We start from the raw sequence: 17331 nt of genomic DNA, 5'->3' as shown, positions 1-17331 counted from the left end.
TCTGATTAAAACAGTGAATAATAAATGCTACATGAACTGATTAAATTGTTTTTAAAAGATAAGAAATAAGGTAATAGAGTAAAATAAAATGCCATCTATTTTATGGTATGAAGTTAAAAGAGAAAGAGAGGGAAGGGGAGTGGGAAAAAAATGAGAGATTTTTTTCTATCGTGTGAACAATATGGCATTCAAAAAGATTCATTTCATATGTAGACCAATCAATTTCAAAATGGGTAATGGAAAAAAAAAACCTGATGTCTTCGAGTACGCAGGTGTTTATCATTGCGTTATGGAAAACATTACATTATTTAATTTACTTGTATTTAGGGGTGGATGTGCTAATTTTTCATAATGTAAAATTATTCTTTATTTCTCAAATTAATAGGCACAAGGGTTTCTACCACATATCTTCTTAAAAGTAAATTCTTGAAATACAATCCACGACGACTCAATACAGTGACGAAGACGTTGTTTTTGAAAGTGGGGGATGGGGGGGGGGGGTGGGGGTCAGCCGGAGAAAAAAAAATAACTCAAGTTACCTGAAGAAAGTGAACTCGTAAAAAACATTGAGAATTTTCAATAGTAAAAGTTATGTTTAGGAAAAGAGGGAGGGTGTTACTACGCGCGTGTAAAATGTCTGCTCTCAAAATCGCATGTCTTATCCTGATACATATCATTTATATAACTATATATGCTTACAGTTAAAGACAGTGAATATTATTGCCTGACGTCAAGGCGTCAGGCTGTATAAGGATTGATAATTGCTTGATCCGAAACTAATAGATCATACCCAGATAGCTCGATTTTGTGCAAGCTGATTTACATTGAAATCTTTTACCTGCATTTCAAAAGAAACTTTTATTCAGGGAAACAATAATTTTACTGATGCAAAAGAATGCATTATTTACTTTGTTTACTCTGTTAGCATGAAACAGATTATTCCATGTGATTTATCGTTTCAACGTGTCCGTGTATCTTTTTTTCTGCATTTCTATACCACTGGATCAGTCCATTTAAAAAAAGGGGTGAATCGCTCTTTTCGTGCCAAATGTCACGAGTCAGCGATCTTCGCGCCTTTTCTTGGGATAGTTCTATTGTATGAATGGGGGTGCTAACTTCAATGGAATTTAAGTTTGTTATTGTAACTTCCATCTTCCCATGTTTCAGAAATTCTATCTACAAGTTATATCTTATTCCTTAAAACAACATATGAATTGTATGTATCAGAATATGGACATGCAAAACAATTGAAATGATTTCTCTAATTTGTTTCCCCTCTGTTGGTTTATTCCATATTTTAATGAACTAGTCTAATCATCACAAACGATCGACGCGGTTCAAACAGGTTCCAGACGACTTGACGAAAGAAATTAAAAGATTTCTTTTCCACAAAGGCCTAAATGTTGGTTTTACCTATTTCATCCTCAAAAAATTATAGTACCCACGTTTCAAGATCAATGAACACAAACTACTATTGTTTACTTCATTGGAGAAAATGCTTTCCTACAACATATGTATTTAGTTATTTCCATTCTCTAAAATGTTCACAATGAATGATTTGACAACAGATTTCAAAAAAGGCGTAGTCTTTAATATAGATCAAGGGGTAGATCAATCTACTTGCAGAAAAGACAATCGCATCATCTCGGGTCTTTTCGTCAGAGGTCAAAAAACAAAATAATATACATTTCCTGTTCATAGTAAAAAACGGAGTTAGAAGTAGTATATTTTAGATAATTAATATCATTTCATTGAATAAAGGTAACTCCATATTCCACAGAAAAAAGGTCTATATACATCATCCATGCTTTTATTTCAAAGTTTGTGAAAAGGGGGGGGGGTGTCATGTCGTATAAATTAACAAAACATTTGTGGTCTCCTTCCCTTGATAAGGCCCGAGGAGTGGGACCCAGGAATTGCGATTGGCAGAAAACCCACATACATTAACCATTCTGCTAACAACTCTTCAGAATGCACAGGGGCATAGCAACGGGGGGGGGGGGGCATCTTTTACAAGTTAAATAATTAAATATTTTTACAAGGTTCTCAAATAAAAAGACAGCATAAAAAATATTGCTCAAAAGGTTTATCACTTCTCTTACAGATATTGATTGATTACGTCAGGCAAGCTTTTTGAAAAGCTGTTACTTGTACATTTGTTATATGCCATAGTTTAACAATTAATACAATGAAATGGTAAATATATTTCAATGATAAGCGCATCTCTCTCTCTCTCTCTCTCTCTCTCTCTCTACCGGTAGTTGAAAAGTCATCGAAATCTTAACAAGCTTGAAATTCAACCATACTTAATTTTTTTTTTTTGAATTTGAAATCACAAGACTTTACAAAAATCAACAGCATAAAAACTTACGACTTTTCAACTTTATACACAACAATTCCGCACGACAAATTAAAATCCAGGCTTTTTGATATCATTGACAGCTGCTTCTTCAACAAAAATGGAACTCGTAAGTTTACTTACCTCGTCATTGGTCATTTGAAAAATTATTTTGTTAAAACAGATTCTGATTGTACACTTAAGTACTCTGAAGTTGACATCAAGAAGATGCTTGAGTTTCTGATTGACAATATCTATGTGGTTTTTGGAGACCAGGTATTCCAACAATCTATTGGAATTCCCATGGGTACAAATTGCGCTCCGTTATTAGCAGACTTATTTTTATATTCATATGAAGCAAAATTTATGCAAAATCTTTTGCGTGAAAAGAAAAAACACTTGCTGTGGCCTTCAACTCGACATTTAGATATATCGACGACGTATTGTCAATTAATAATGATAATTTCCATTCCTACGTCGACACGATATATCCTGGTGAGCTTGAGATAAAAGATACCACAGAGTCCAACACTTCTGCTTCATACTTGGATATTTTACTTGAAAAAGACACAAATGGTAATCTAACAACCAAGCTATATGATAAACGTTATGACTTTAACTTTTCTATCGTCAACTTCCCTTACTTATGCAGCAATATACCTTCATCACCTGCATACGGAGTATTTATATCTCAGTTGATTCGATACGCAAGAGCATGCTCTACGTATGAACAATTTCTTAAACGAGGTAAATTATTGACAAGCAAGTTGATGAAACAAGAATATCAACAGTCTCGTTTGAAGTCATCATTTCGTAAATTCTATGGTCGATACAATGACCTTGTCAGCAAATACAATTTATCATTGAATGAAATGCTGACTGACGTTTTTCATACCAATTGTTAGTCCATTATTTATACACTGAATTGACTACGGATTTTTTCCGTTATTTCCTGATTATGACAATGAGCACACGGCGGGTGTGACCGGTCAGCAGGGATGCTCACTCCTCCATGGCACCTGATCCCACCTCTGATGTTTCGGAGGTCCGTGTTTGCTCTGCTCTTATTTTGTATATTTGTTTAATGGACGTTGAGATTGAATACTGTTCGTTATTTCCATATCCTTATTTTAAAGAATAAAAATGGTCATTTATTAAGTACATGTAGTACAAATCATAGGAAATTATACATTAAAGCATATAAAAAGTTACAAAAGAACATTACATCAAAATTTAGAACATGCGGTGTGTTGTGACAGGTACAAAGGAAATTCAACACTCATTCAATAAATGACGATAAATCAAAACATTTATTAGCATATGGGTGCATGTCTATCTTAGTGATTTTAATTTTTCAAAGAACAATCCTGAAAACAGATATGACATGATTGTATGTTGTTTAGCAACCATACTTAATTTTAACAAATCCCAAAAATCTTTCTTCTTTTTTAACTGGATTGAAAATAGGTAACCATAAAATAAAGATAGAGGTTGGCAGATTATGTTATCCGAGAGATGGAAGATATTGAATCAACTGTTGTTGAAGATGAACATAATTTTTATTTGTTTGGGCCCTCTTTATAAACAACTTATCATGCGCAGAAGTAGAGGGGGTGGGGTCAAAACACCCCCAACCCCCTGGACTTTTCAAATACTAACGCAAGAAAAGGTAACCTTGGACCACCCTCGTAAATTGCAGACCCCCGCCCCCTGGTAACCGCGAATTTGTGTTAATTTGGTGTTATGTTCTAAATTTTTAATTTACCGGGTGGGAGTAAATACAAAATTTAGAACATGAGTTGTCATGTTCTAAATTTTGTATTTACTCCCACCCGGTAAATTCAAAATTTAGAACATGACATTGGTATGAAAAGTCAAAGGTTTTAAAATCTAGAAGTCATTGAATCCCCCCCCCCCCCATTTTTCGGGGGGATGGATTTTATTTTTTGGGACTGGGGTGACCCCCCTCCCCCTAAAACAATTCTGGATCAGCGCCTGAACTAAAAAGTAAATTTTGTACACATTTCAAAAATACATGTTTATAACTTATGAAATACTTAATTCAGCAGATGTTAAATATATAAGAAATATTTGTCACTTCATACGTGTTGCTTTTAATTAATATAAGAAGATCTATGTGACTATATCAATTTTTTTTTGTTTACTTGTGCCACATTTGGTTTTTGTCAAACTAAATAAATAAAAAAAATATAACCTAAAACCATGAAGAATGTCCATATCTAAGAACGCAAAAAGTAAAACTTTCTAAATATAACAGAGGGGGATCCGAAGGGTAGCTTCCGAAAGATCATCATCATAAAGAAGAAAGCACCGCATATAACACTGTGTCTACATCATAACGAAATGCAAAATCTACCGCACAGAATGCTAACTGGACCGGACATAATATTTAATGATCACCATCAACATAATAACAGAAATAGTACACATAATGATGAATGAACTGTATATAATGTAAGAAGTACATAATATATTGTTGTGTTTACTGTATAAGGATATGGAAATAACGAACAGTATTCAATCTCAACGTCCATTAAACAAATATACAAAATAAGAGCAGAGCAAACACGGACCTCCGAAACATCAGAGGTGGGATCAGGTGCCATGGAGGAGTGAGCATCCCCTGCTGACCGGTCACACCCGCCGTGTGCTCATTGCCATAATCAGGAAATAACGGAAAAAATTCCGTAGTCAATTCAGTGTATAAATAATGGACTAACAATTGGTATGAAAAACGTCAGTCAGCATTTCATTCAACGATAAATTGTATTTGCTGACAAGGTCATTGTATCGACCATAGAATTTACGAAATGATGACTTTAAACGAGACTGTTGATATTCTTGTTTCATCAACTTGCTTGTCAATAATTTACCTCGTTTAAGAAATTGTTCATACGTAGAGCATGCTCTTGCGTATCGAATCAACTGAGATATAAATACTCCGTATGCAGGTGATGAAGGTATATTGCTGCATAAGTAAGGGAAGTTGACGATAGAAAAGTTAAAGTCATCACGTTTATCATATAGCTTGGTTGTTAGATTACCATTTGTGTCTTTTTCAAGTAAAATATCCAAGTATGAAGCAGAAGTGTATATAATGTTACATCGTCTCAAGCCACGGTCCGGAGTCCGCATATAGCTCTCTCCTACCCGTGGCTGATTGATCACAAAAAGTGTCGTAATCTTGAATATTCACGCCTCTCTATTGTGACGTCATATCCATATCCTTCATTCAAGTAGTGGCAAGTTTTGTTTCCATCGCAATTTAAATCAACAACTGACGTCAACAGTGTACGAGAAATATTTCCTTTACTGCGATTGGATATTGAAAGGTCGCGATAAAGTTCATCTTCCGACTATGCTGTACTCGCATTGGTCAAAATTTTAATGAGTTACGAAGAATTCTCTCCTCGTTCAACCACGGCCAGATGGGAGAGGATCGTACATTTTGGCCGTGGTTTGCGACGATGATAATGTTAGAACTACTGCATATAATTTTAGAAGTACCGCATATAATGATAGAACTACCGCATATAATGTTAAAAACACTTCATATAATGATAGGTGTACATAATATAATGAAAATCTACATCATATAATCAGAGAAGTACTGTATATAATGGAGGTTGTACACAATATAAAGTAAAAACTACTTCATATAACAAGCATTCTGAGAGTATTGCATAAGCAATACATTTCCCCTACCGGGTTCCCCTTTTTCTTCAGGATGTCATTTTTAATGTGCAAAAGTCATGTCCAAGGTTAAACTGAAAGATTTTCAAGTTGTAAATGCCTTAAATCTAATAAAATAATAAACATTAAGACGACAATTCAACTCATTTATCCATCGTCTTTTCCTCGCTTCATATTTTTGTCGACAATCGGAAGTTAGCGCAGTTCGAAACCGATCTTAATTAAACGATTATGAAAAATATTCATAATGCCATAATTCTGTCAAAAATCAATGAAGCGAAACGAAATTCAAACTTGATTTGTAGCTCATTAAGATACACTCACTTACCAAAATTAAGCTCAATATCTGCAAGCGTTTAGAAAAAAAGTGCGGAAAACCAAGTGGGAATTAAAAATATTCAAAATGCCATAATTCTGTCAAAAATCAATGAAGCGAAACGAAATTCAAATTTGATCTGTAACTCATTAAGATACACTCACGTACTAACATTCAGCTCAATATCTGCAAGCGTTAAAAAAAAGTGCGGAAAACCAAGTGGGACGGACAGACGGACGGATGGACGCAGAGGAAACCTATAGTCCCCTACGGTTTCACCGGTAGGGGACTAATAAAAATAGTACTGCATATAATATTTAATCTTCATATAAGACAGTCCCGGCGTTCCATAGTTTAGGCTTTTAGTAGCTTTGTACATTTCAACAGGTGAGACCACTGCTTTAAATGGAAGCTTTTTTTCCAACAGGTGACGATATCTTCGTCACACCCATTCGCCAATCAAGTGAATGAGTCCGAAAGTATAACACAACAACGTTCAATGGTTTTTTTAAAGATTTTTAATGAAATACGTAGGTAAACAAAAAGTTCAAGTAAAACAATCAGTCAGTCCGAATATATAAATATACACTTGGGTGTAGAACTTACAGAATTAATACTTTAGGGGACGACCATTTGATTCTGAGGGAGGGGGTGCTGGCAGATTTTGGAAATAAATAAGCTGTCCCTGAAAAAGTTAAAAATAAATAATCTGTCCTCCTCTGCAAAGAAAATAAATAATCTGACCTTGTTTTAGGATATTTAAATATTGTGAAAATACCTTTCTATTTCCGTGTAATTTAGCCTCAGAATCTTCAATTCAGATTTTTTTTTGGCTCGCTTCGCTCGCCATTTTAAAACTTAATATTTAAAATCAGATTACCAGACTGGATACTTGTAGTCAGTTGAACAACATGACAATGTGCACTCGGTAGATGTGATGAATCACTTCAAGAAAACACAAGTCAATTTTTGAACACCACAAAAGATAAATTTTTAGCTCTACTGGTCAGAGACAATAAGAGCTTATGCGATAGTAATGCGTCCGTCGTCCGTCCGTCTGTCTGTCTGTCTGTCTGTAAACAATTTTTCAAAATGCTACTCCTCCTACAGTTTTGGTCTGATTTCAATATAACTTGGCACACAAGTAGACTACACTAAGATACATAATTCTGTGCATCGGTTTTTCATTTCGATGAATGGTGTTGCCATGGTTACTAAAAATAGAAATTTCTGTGAAATTCTTTCAAAATGCTACTCCTCCTACAGTTTTGGTCCGATTTCAATATAACTTGGCACACAAGTAGACTACACTAAGATACATAATTCTGTGCATCGGTTTTTGATTTCGATGAACGATGTTGCCATGTTTACTAAAAATGGAAATTTCTGTGAAATTCTTTCAAAATGCTACTCCTACAGTTTTGGTCCGATTTCAGTATAACTTGGCTGACAAGTAGACTACACTAAGATACATAATTCTGTGCATCGGATTTTGATTTCGATGAACGGTTTTGCCATGGTTACTAAAAATAGAAATTTCTGTGAAATTCTTTCAAAATGCTACTCCTCCAACAGATTTGTTCTGATTTCAGTATATCTTGGCACACAAGTAGACTACACTAAGATACATAATTCTGTGTATCGGCTTTTTATTTTAATGGATTGCAAGGATCATTTTTCTATTGATTGCTGTTTTGAAGTCTCAAGTCACAACTGCTACTTTTCTTTTGTTTCAAGTATAAACCAGTAGAGCTTCAGTCTCGACAGAGACTTCTGGTCCTGTCAAAGAATTATACTTCCCGATAAATTAAAACAAAGTATACAGTGGTGGATTTAAGGAAGGCATATATGTGTGTGACCCCTCCCCTAAAATTTCAAAGTGTGATATGAATTATATTAATTTTGTCATACTTTCGTACAAAACCAATATTTTTATGCGCGAAATATGCAGCATATGCTGTTTACATTTTACATAAGTTCAAGTGCACCTTCCAGTCCAGATTTGAGCTCAACTTCAAGCCTTGTTAGGGGTGGAGCTATGAGGGGGAGGGGTAGAAGAAGACCAGAAGGGGAACAAGGGGTGGACGTGGAGGTCTCCGAGGAGCAAGAGGATCAAGAAGAGATAGACAACAACACAGAGGAGATGAAGCTGCACTGCAGGAGAGGCAGAGAAATCTACGAGTAAGTAAAATGTTTTGAAGTATTTTGATTGTTTACACAACATAGCATTTCTAATTTATGTACTGAGTATATACAACTTCTTTTAAAAAGATTGATAGTATAACTAGTCAGTTGAATTATGTACTTCGTTTGTATATTTTTATAAATGAATAAAGTACTAGTGTACTAATATATATATATGTGTGTACTTGCAGGCACGTGTGGAAGAAATGAGCGATGAAGGAAGAAAAGAATTGCTTCTAAAGACAGGAGAGCAGCACCCAAGTCTTGTTGGATATCATTGAGCAAGAAGCTCCACAAGGAGGGTTTCACCCTTCACCTGATGAAGAGAGTCCTAGTTGGTGCTCATGCCTAAAGTGCCGTGATATGCCAACACATGTAGAAAGGGTGTGTTGTGGCAGACGGCCTAATCAATGCATGTCACAGTTACCGGTGAGATATATTTCTATTTAATTGACATTTTTTTTAAAAATGAGATATATGTAGTACTGGTATATGTCACTGAGTGTTCATAATGAAAATTAAATCTCAAAACTATATGAATATAAAGAACAAAGTACGTTATTTGCTATATGCGGCCGAGAAATTTTACTATTTTTAAACTACCATTATTTATGCAAGTCCCTTATGTTTCGTATACAATAAGATCAAAGCTAAACTCAACTTATTTTAAAATGACGTAATATGTACCAGTGACGTCATAATACCACACCAAACAGCGGTTGCTCAGTGAAATCCGTTCATTTTTCATGAAAAATCAGTAAATGTTGATGATGAAATTGAATATGTTCCCAAGCATTAACCACTTTTATTTTTTGTGTATACAATAATTGGTAAAAAATCTCTGTCCATTATTAAATTCGTGTCGGTTAATGAGTGGGAACAGTATTCATTTTTTATAAATAGTAAGTCCGGAAAGGAAAATTATGCAACAGTAGCATTCATTATTTTACACTGATTTTACACAGTATTTACGTAGGAAACGAATAATATCAACAGCTGTTTTAACATGAGAACACAAACAAAATCATACAAGATGAAATCCACATATGTTTATAATTATCTTTTAAGTTTATAGAATCCATTTAAATTACGAATGAACCATTCTAGTGTCGGGAATTTCATTGATTGCATGGTTTAGAATGTACGTATAAAACGACGTTATAATCCTTCCTCAATCTATGTGCATTTGATGGTGACCTGATAAAGATAAACCATACAAAATTATGTATTTTAAATAATCTTTTTACATGTAAGTAATGCTTTTATTCGAAAGTAGTAAGACTTTACAAGTATATAATAATCATCAGCTACATGTACTAGTACGTGATGGTAGTCCTGATGGGTTTTGTTTTTTTTTTTTGGGGGGGGGGGGAGGGGGTCAAACCGTAATGTGTTTTGAATCGTTCCGCGTTCTCGAATTTGCGAACTTTATTTACCAGTGTACTCTGCATAATTCAAACTTGAGAATACCCAACAGTCATTAATTACAACTATCACAAACAAAAAAATAAACAAGATAAATATATCTACTTAATCAATAAATTCACAATATTATATCCATGAACTTGCTATCCTAACCGAGTAATTGAGCCATTCAAAAAGCTCAAATGACAATTTTTTTTTTTTTCGAAGTCGAAGGTTTGTTTGATCTACGCAACAGGACATATTATAGAACGGCAATTAAAAGCTACAAAAACTTCATTATCAACATAACGAAACATTATGAATAGAACTTATTTACAGTGGCATTGCTGGCCAGGACAAGTCTTATTGAAAAAAAAAATGTATCGGAAGGTTGAAATTTTCGTTGTGTAGCGGTAGTTTTGTTGACAATTAATATGAGCACTGTGAACACAAGGTTTATATCTTAATTTATGTCAGATATTCTGTGATATCGGTTTTGTTCAAATGCCTAGAGTGTAAAATATACTAGCGATCAACTTTATACATGTAATTATACGTTTACTCCAGATCCGCCTCATCATAATGCTTGAATCTTGAGGGGGTTCGGAGCCCCCCCCCCCCCCCTCCGATTGCATTTTCAGCATTATAAAGTACTGTATCTTTCCAAAATAAAAACTAGGAAGATGTCCATAGGACATGAATGTCCCGCCGAGGTTTTATTAGGAAAGCAACATGAAAATTTGTATGTGTATAAAATTTGATCAGTTTGATTCAAGTATAGCTTATAGTTACTAGGGAATAAAATGTAGGTCAGTTCCAGCATCCGAAGCAAGTCTGGTAGTGTCCGTCCCTAGATGCATCATCCATGCAAGTTAGGTTTATGTATAGGGCTTATATTTACTTGGGAATAAAAATGTAGGTCAGATCCAGCATCCGAAGCAAGTCTGGTGGTGTCCGTCCCTAGATGCATTATCCATGCAAGTATGGTTCATGTATAGGGCTTATAGTAACTTGGGAATAAAAATGTAGGTCAGATCCAGCATCTGAAGGAAGTCTGGTAGTGTTCACTCCTAGATGCATATTCGTCCAAGTTTGTATCAACATGTTACGTTTGATAAAACCATCTTGAATGGTATGTTTAAAAATAAGCCAAACACTAATTTCAGAAAAAGTGAGGTCAAGGTCAAGGTCAAAAAATGCTGATGCAGTTGCATAGCTCTCATCAATATCTATCAGCATATGAAGTTTGATGAAAATATCTTAAATAGTTTCTTTGAAACTTAGCTTTGAACACAAAGTGTGACGGAAGGACAGAAGGACGGAAGACGGACATGACAAACACTATATCCCCCGGCCATATTTATGGCGGGGCATAAAAATCACATTGGAAATACCCCATCCCCTAGTGAAACCTTGGTATAAAAGCCATGAATCTGAAAAAAAAAAATGAATAAGGAAAGTCCCTTGTCAAAACCTCCCCCTTTCCCACAAAATGTGATTTCCTCTATAGACTATTCCTTGAGGTAATATTTGAGGAATACATCAGGCACGTAGCAAGGGGGGGGGGGGAGAGGCAGCTGTTTAAGATTAAGGAAAATGTAGCCTTGTAGGTAAAAGAAATCGGTACTGATGGAAATTTGCATTGGAAAAAAAATGGCTTTTATACCCCCCCCTACCCCATCCCCATCCCGGAAGTACGATTTTCGGCTTTGGGCAACTTTTATTTTCTTATTTCTTTTGTCAATTTTTTCAGGTAAGTATTTTTTTCTCTGGCTGCCCCCCCCCAACTTTCAAAAACGATGTTACGTGGCTGTACATGGATAATGTACAAGAAAGAGACTCGACAACGGAAGACTGAAACGATTTATTACAGAAGAAGAAAAATTGCTGTCAATGCGATCTATATACAAAAGAAAATTGCTTGAAAAAAAAATTCGACCTTATTGAAGCGGAGGGTGTCTGAAACTGATCTAGGTAACTCGTTAAAAGCGAAAGGAGGGGGTGCTTTATATACGAAGCAAGTGTCTGTGGGGAATGCCCTAATTACCAGAATTGAATTTTAGATTATCATTTGAATTTTCAAAAGATGTATAAAATATCTTTTTTAGTTTTTAAGCTATGATTAAGTATAAAATAAATGCATAAAGTTTTTACACGTACACGTAAGCAGTATTCGAGTAACTATAGCTCTCTAATGATTTAATATACACATTTCTAAAATTATTTCTTGTCTTTGCTCACAAATAGAAAAGCACAGTGTCAGTTTGACAACAATTTATTCCCAATAGTTTCCAACGGGCTTTATTTTTTTAATATCTAGGAAAAAATCGCTTCTGCCCTTTGATATACCGAAGACCGTAAAAACCATGTACAGTCGCAAAAGATGGGTTTTGTGTGCATTATTATTTCCAAGGTTAAAAGAGGAATAGACACGAAAACAGATTTTTTTGTTCATAATATGTAGATATTTATTTATCATGCGTTTCTAAAAGAGTGTCCTCAAGTTCGAAACATTTGAGCATTGTGCAGTGCGCCGTCTGTGTAATACGGCTGCCATTTTTCAATAAGACAGATTTCAATTGCCTGTTAAACGTTGGAACGGGGGGGGGGTGGGTGGGGGTGGGGGTGATCGTAATGCAACACAAAAAGGAAGGTCATGAGGAACGGGTATTAGATTAAAAAAACCTACTCACATTGTAAATCAACAGAAGAAAGCTAGTTTCGGAAAAAAAAAGAATGGGGGGGGGGACAGTACCACGGGCCCGCTAACATTATAGAATGGGCGTTTATTCCCACTGTGTTCCATTAATTGCCTGAAAGTTTTATTTCATGCAAATAATTTACGTCTGTACAAGATTGATTCTCCAGCATCGTGTGCATAGTATTAATTTGTTTTTGAAAAAAATAAAAAAGTAATTATACGGAGAACTTTACAAATACACTTAGTTTATAATTAAAAAAAATGAATATAATTAATTTGCCACGGGTAAATTCTGTTTAATGTCGCTAAATACTGGTTAGAGTACCAAGATTCTAAACAACACATGAAACATCGTCAAGACGGTCCATCCTTTGTTTCCAATTTATAATTATTTCGATAAATATTTAAAGGATACAATCGGACTTAGTCCGACGAAAAAATGAATGTCAACAGTTCCTGAAGTTCTGGGTTTTTTTTGTTTGTTGTTTGTTTGGGGTTTTTTTTTGCATTATCTCTGAAAAAATTATCTCTATGACAGGTTTAGAGTAACTAATTTCAAATCTTATAGCTACCATCATTTATTATTCTCCCCTTTCCATAACCTCAGATTTTGAAGAAAAAAATATACAGGATGTTAACATATAGGTATGCAACGGTGTATTTAATAAGAAATTTGAGGTGGCTCGAACTCCTGGAAAAAATTAAAATCATGGGTTGTTGCAATTGTTTTGTGTCCTATGCAGAGAGTCGAATGAATCGCTATGCATTAACTATATATTCATGTAAAATACTGTCATTCCTACCCCAATCTCTGCCATGGCCCATATGATATAATGTTAACTTCATTGCAAATGAATTTCTTAAAATATCTTTGAATAGATTGATTTCTATTTTACAGACAATCGTACATCGTTTTAATACACATAGAAGCTTTGTATGACGCATGAGAGACATGTACGTTAATGACGTCGTCTAGCAAAATGAACGTCGGAACTGACGTTACTACCGCTTAAACATAACTTTTTATCATAATTTGCGATGTGTTACACGTAATTAGATATAAACAAGTTATATATTCTTAGAAAGATAAAGTTCTCAACATTTGAGTGCGATAAACCTCAATTTAGTTCAAGTCTCGGCGAAAATCAACCAATACCGTACTTTGTTCTTTTACTGTAGGACTTCCACCTGTTAATTCTGGATGAGCTTGTATTAACAATCGCTCAGATGTATAGGCCAGACGTCCTGGCCCTGCCTCAAGATGAAGACTTCAACAAAGGGAAGAGGTATACTGCCTATAGGCAGTATATCTTATGGCAGCATGGAGGTGTAGGTGTTCGTCGGGTAATTTCCAGTTGTTGTGTTTGGTCAATCCGTGACAAATATCCTGACCAGTACGGCCAATATGTTAGTTTCATCCCCTCTCGTTTAGGTTGAAGTGATCAAAAACAAAGCATGGGTGTCGTGTAATATAACTTTGTATACACAAGAATTGTGACAAATGTGTATTTAGGATTTGTAAAATACTATGTTTAAGTGCAATTTTTTGCGACAACTCCAGATTTCATGTATGAAATTTATATGTACAGGTTGAACTTTTTATTATTAAAGACCATGACTAGAGCTGACATGTTTGCTTTTTCCATCTGTCACACTTTACCTTTCCAAGATATTCTAGTCATTTTTATGATCACATATTTTAATCATTTTTCTGATCACATTTTGTCCGTCGTCCGTCCGTCTGTCTAGCTGTCTGTCCGTCTGCATACTTTTCACATTTTCGACTTCTTCTCAAGAACCACTGGCCTTATTTGACCAAACTTGGTACAAAACATCCTTGGGTGAAGGGGAATTTGATATTTTAAAATAAAGGGACATATTCCCTCGCAAGGGGAGATAATCAAGGGAAGACAAAAAAAGGTGGGGTCATTAAAAAATCTTCTTCTCAAGAACCACTGTGTCAGTAAAGCTGAAACTTATGTGGAAGCATCTTAGTATAGTGTAGATTCTAAATTGTTCAAATCATGACACCCAGGGGAAGGGCGAGGCCACAATGGGGTATCAAATTTTTACATAGAAATATATAGGAAAAATGATCAGTTGGGTAGGATGGGGATGCATTATGTAAAACAAAGGGGAAATCCGGTGAAGAACAGAATGTTCAAAGCTTTGCAGGTGAGCGATGTGGCCCATGGGCCTTTTGTTTTTTTATATTTATAGTAGTATGTATCAAGACAAAATCATGGGCAACAAGAACAACCTTGACTTTTCTTTTGACCTTCAGTTCAAATTGTTTTGAAGAAAGTATTCAAATTATTTGTATCAAACTTCATTTGCTGATATATATTGAAGTGCATTCAAATGTATCAATATCATTTGACCTTTTCTTTGATCCCTTTTTCTTGGCGAGTCCAGTTTTTTGTGTATGAACCTTTTTTTAAAAAGAAATTAATCAAGGTCTTTTCATCACACTTCTGATCCTTTTTTTTTTTCAATGTTATGAACAAAATGTAAAAATGTTGGGAAGGTTTCGTCAGAAAGTGTTGATTGATTGATTGTATATTGTTTAACGTCCCTCTCCAGAATATTTCATTAATATGGAGACGTCACAATTGCCAGTGAAGGGTTGCAAATTTAGGCCTTTGCTCGGCACTCAGGGCCTTGGAGCAGTGAGGAATCTGTATCGTGCCACACCTGCTGTGACACGGGGCCTCGGTTTATACGGTCTCATTCAAAAGACCGCCCCATTTAGTCGCCTTTTACGACAAGCAAGGGGTTCTGAGGACCTTTTCTAACGCGGATCCCCACGGGGACAGAAAGTGTTGAATAATTACATAATTATTAGTACAAATTGAAATTAATTATCCCCGGGGTAGTGTTAAACTTTTCACTTTTTCATTAAGGCATTTTTTTTTTAATTATAGACCTCACGTGGTGACGTCGTGTTGAAGTGCTTCATGTAGTATAAGTCCCTTGAAGTCTGTAGAATGCATATTTATAACAATAGTTTTAGGCAAGACTTTTACGATTTATTTAGAGTTACATAATTATAAAAAAGTCTTGCTTCGCCGATTTCTGGTCCATGTGCTGCCATAACATACCCGCGATGTGAGACAGAGTTATTCTCAAGAAGACTTGGAGAAAGGGTAAAACCATTTCATTACAATCAATCAGATTCTGATTCATCCGAGCTTACTACAAGGGCCACGAGAAGTTGATTTTCCTGCATTACACTTAGATGAAGTTTTTGTTGGCTTTGGTCTTTCTTGATGAAGAATAAGATGGTAGACTGTTTGGGGTCCAGCTAGATAGAAGAGACTTAGATGTAGAACGGAGAATCTGAAGAACCAGCGGAAGACACAGTTCGGGAAGACGTAGACGCTGAAGGAGGGGCTAGATTGGATAGAATTTTCACTAGCTGATTTAGACGGGCAAGTTGTGGAAATAGATGTACCAGCAGTGTCTCATCATCATCTGGCAACACTTCTCCTGTCGTTTTGTTTCTTGTAATTTTATTTGGTAGTATGGTGGCGTCTTTTTCGAGTCTTAAACTTTGGCTTTGGTGGCATGGCAAATTGCAGCAGTAAATACATTACCATGTTGTTTTTTGTAATTTATTTATGGGAGAACATCAAGAACCTTAAAAGTTATAAATTCTGTAATCAGATTTCCACTTTCTGTTTTGGAACAGTCCTACAGTGATGAATTCATCTGAAAGAAAGAAAATGTAAGGATATGAAATACAGTTGAATTCATTTTTGGTTCTTGTGAACATTTCATTTAATCAAAATACTCAGAAGTACAGAGAGCTGGGCTCATTTACAGAGTAGAATGAACATTAATCACTTTTATATGTTGATGAAAAGGTATTTTAAAACTATAAATTTAAATAATAAGACACTGGCATGAATTTTTCAAATCTTATACCGGCCCACGGTCCGCTTTTGTCATAATCATAATTAATCTGGTACCGCAGCTGAATGAAAACAAACAGGCCAGTCTGGTTTCCTCTCCTGCTTTACCTCGTATGTGTAGAGAACTACGGTAACACTGATTATCGAAAATCCTTACGCTAATGAACTTTGTTCTTTGTTTTTGAAGTTTTCAAAGTCATTACTACTAATGTTTATTTTCTATATTATAAATTTAACTTCTTTTTTTTGCTTTATTAAGCGTTTCTATTATCACAAAAGCGGCTGAGAGTAAGAACTATATTTTTGCACGTAACTTTGAAATGGCGACTATGGGGTTAACATCCTGCCTTGAACAAGATCACATAAGCCGGCAATTGCTCTTTGAGCAATAAGCCCCGGCTGAAAATGAAATAAGGCCATACCAATTTCTAATATAGTTCGTCGGATTCGCCGCTTCTATTTTAACAAATCCAATGTTTCTGTAATTATAAAAATATGTTTGACAAAAAATTCTAGAAATAAATATCAAAAGCATATACATGCATATTAATTATAGATTAATTTAGCGATATATTGTAATGTTAGGCTTAGAATGGGTAGCCAAAAAGGTTCCAAATGACGTACTTAAGTGCACTCATTCTTGAGCACTTGCTGTGGCTTTCAACTCGACATTTAGATATATCGACGACATATTGTCAATTAATAATGATAATTTCCATTCCTACGTCGACACGATATATCCTGGGGAGCTTGAAATAAA

General features: G+C 35.1%; 1 pseudogene; it reads left to right on the top strand.

Annotated features, from left to right (window-relative positions):
• Window positions 1–8313: 8313 nt before the first annotated feature.
• LOC134265867 (P2X purinoceptor 7-like) lies at window positions 8314–14094 on the top strand (annotated as a pseudogene).
• The last annotated feature ends 3237 nt before the right edge of the window (window positions 14095–17331 follow it).

The sequence above is a fragment of the Saccostrea cucullata genome, unplaced genomic scaffold, assembly GCF_032062105.1.
Source record: "Saccostrea cucullata isolate Sc308-1 unplaced genomic scaffold, CSIRO_AGI_Scuc_v1 ctg4611, whole genome shotgun sequence".
Taxonomy (NCBI): Eukaryota; Metazoa; Mollusca; class Bivalvia; order Ostreida; family Ostreidae; genus Saccostrea; species Saccostrea cuccullata.
This window is presented reverse-complemented; position numbering and strand designations above follow the sequence as displayed.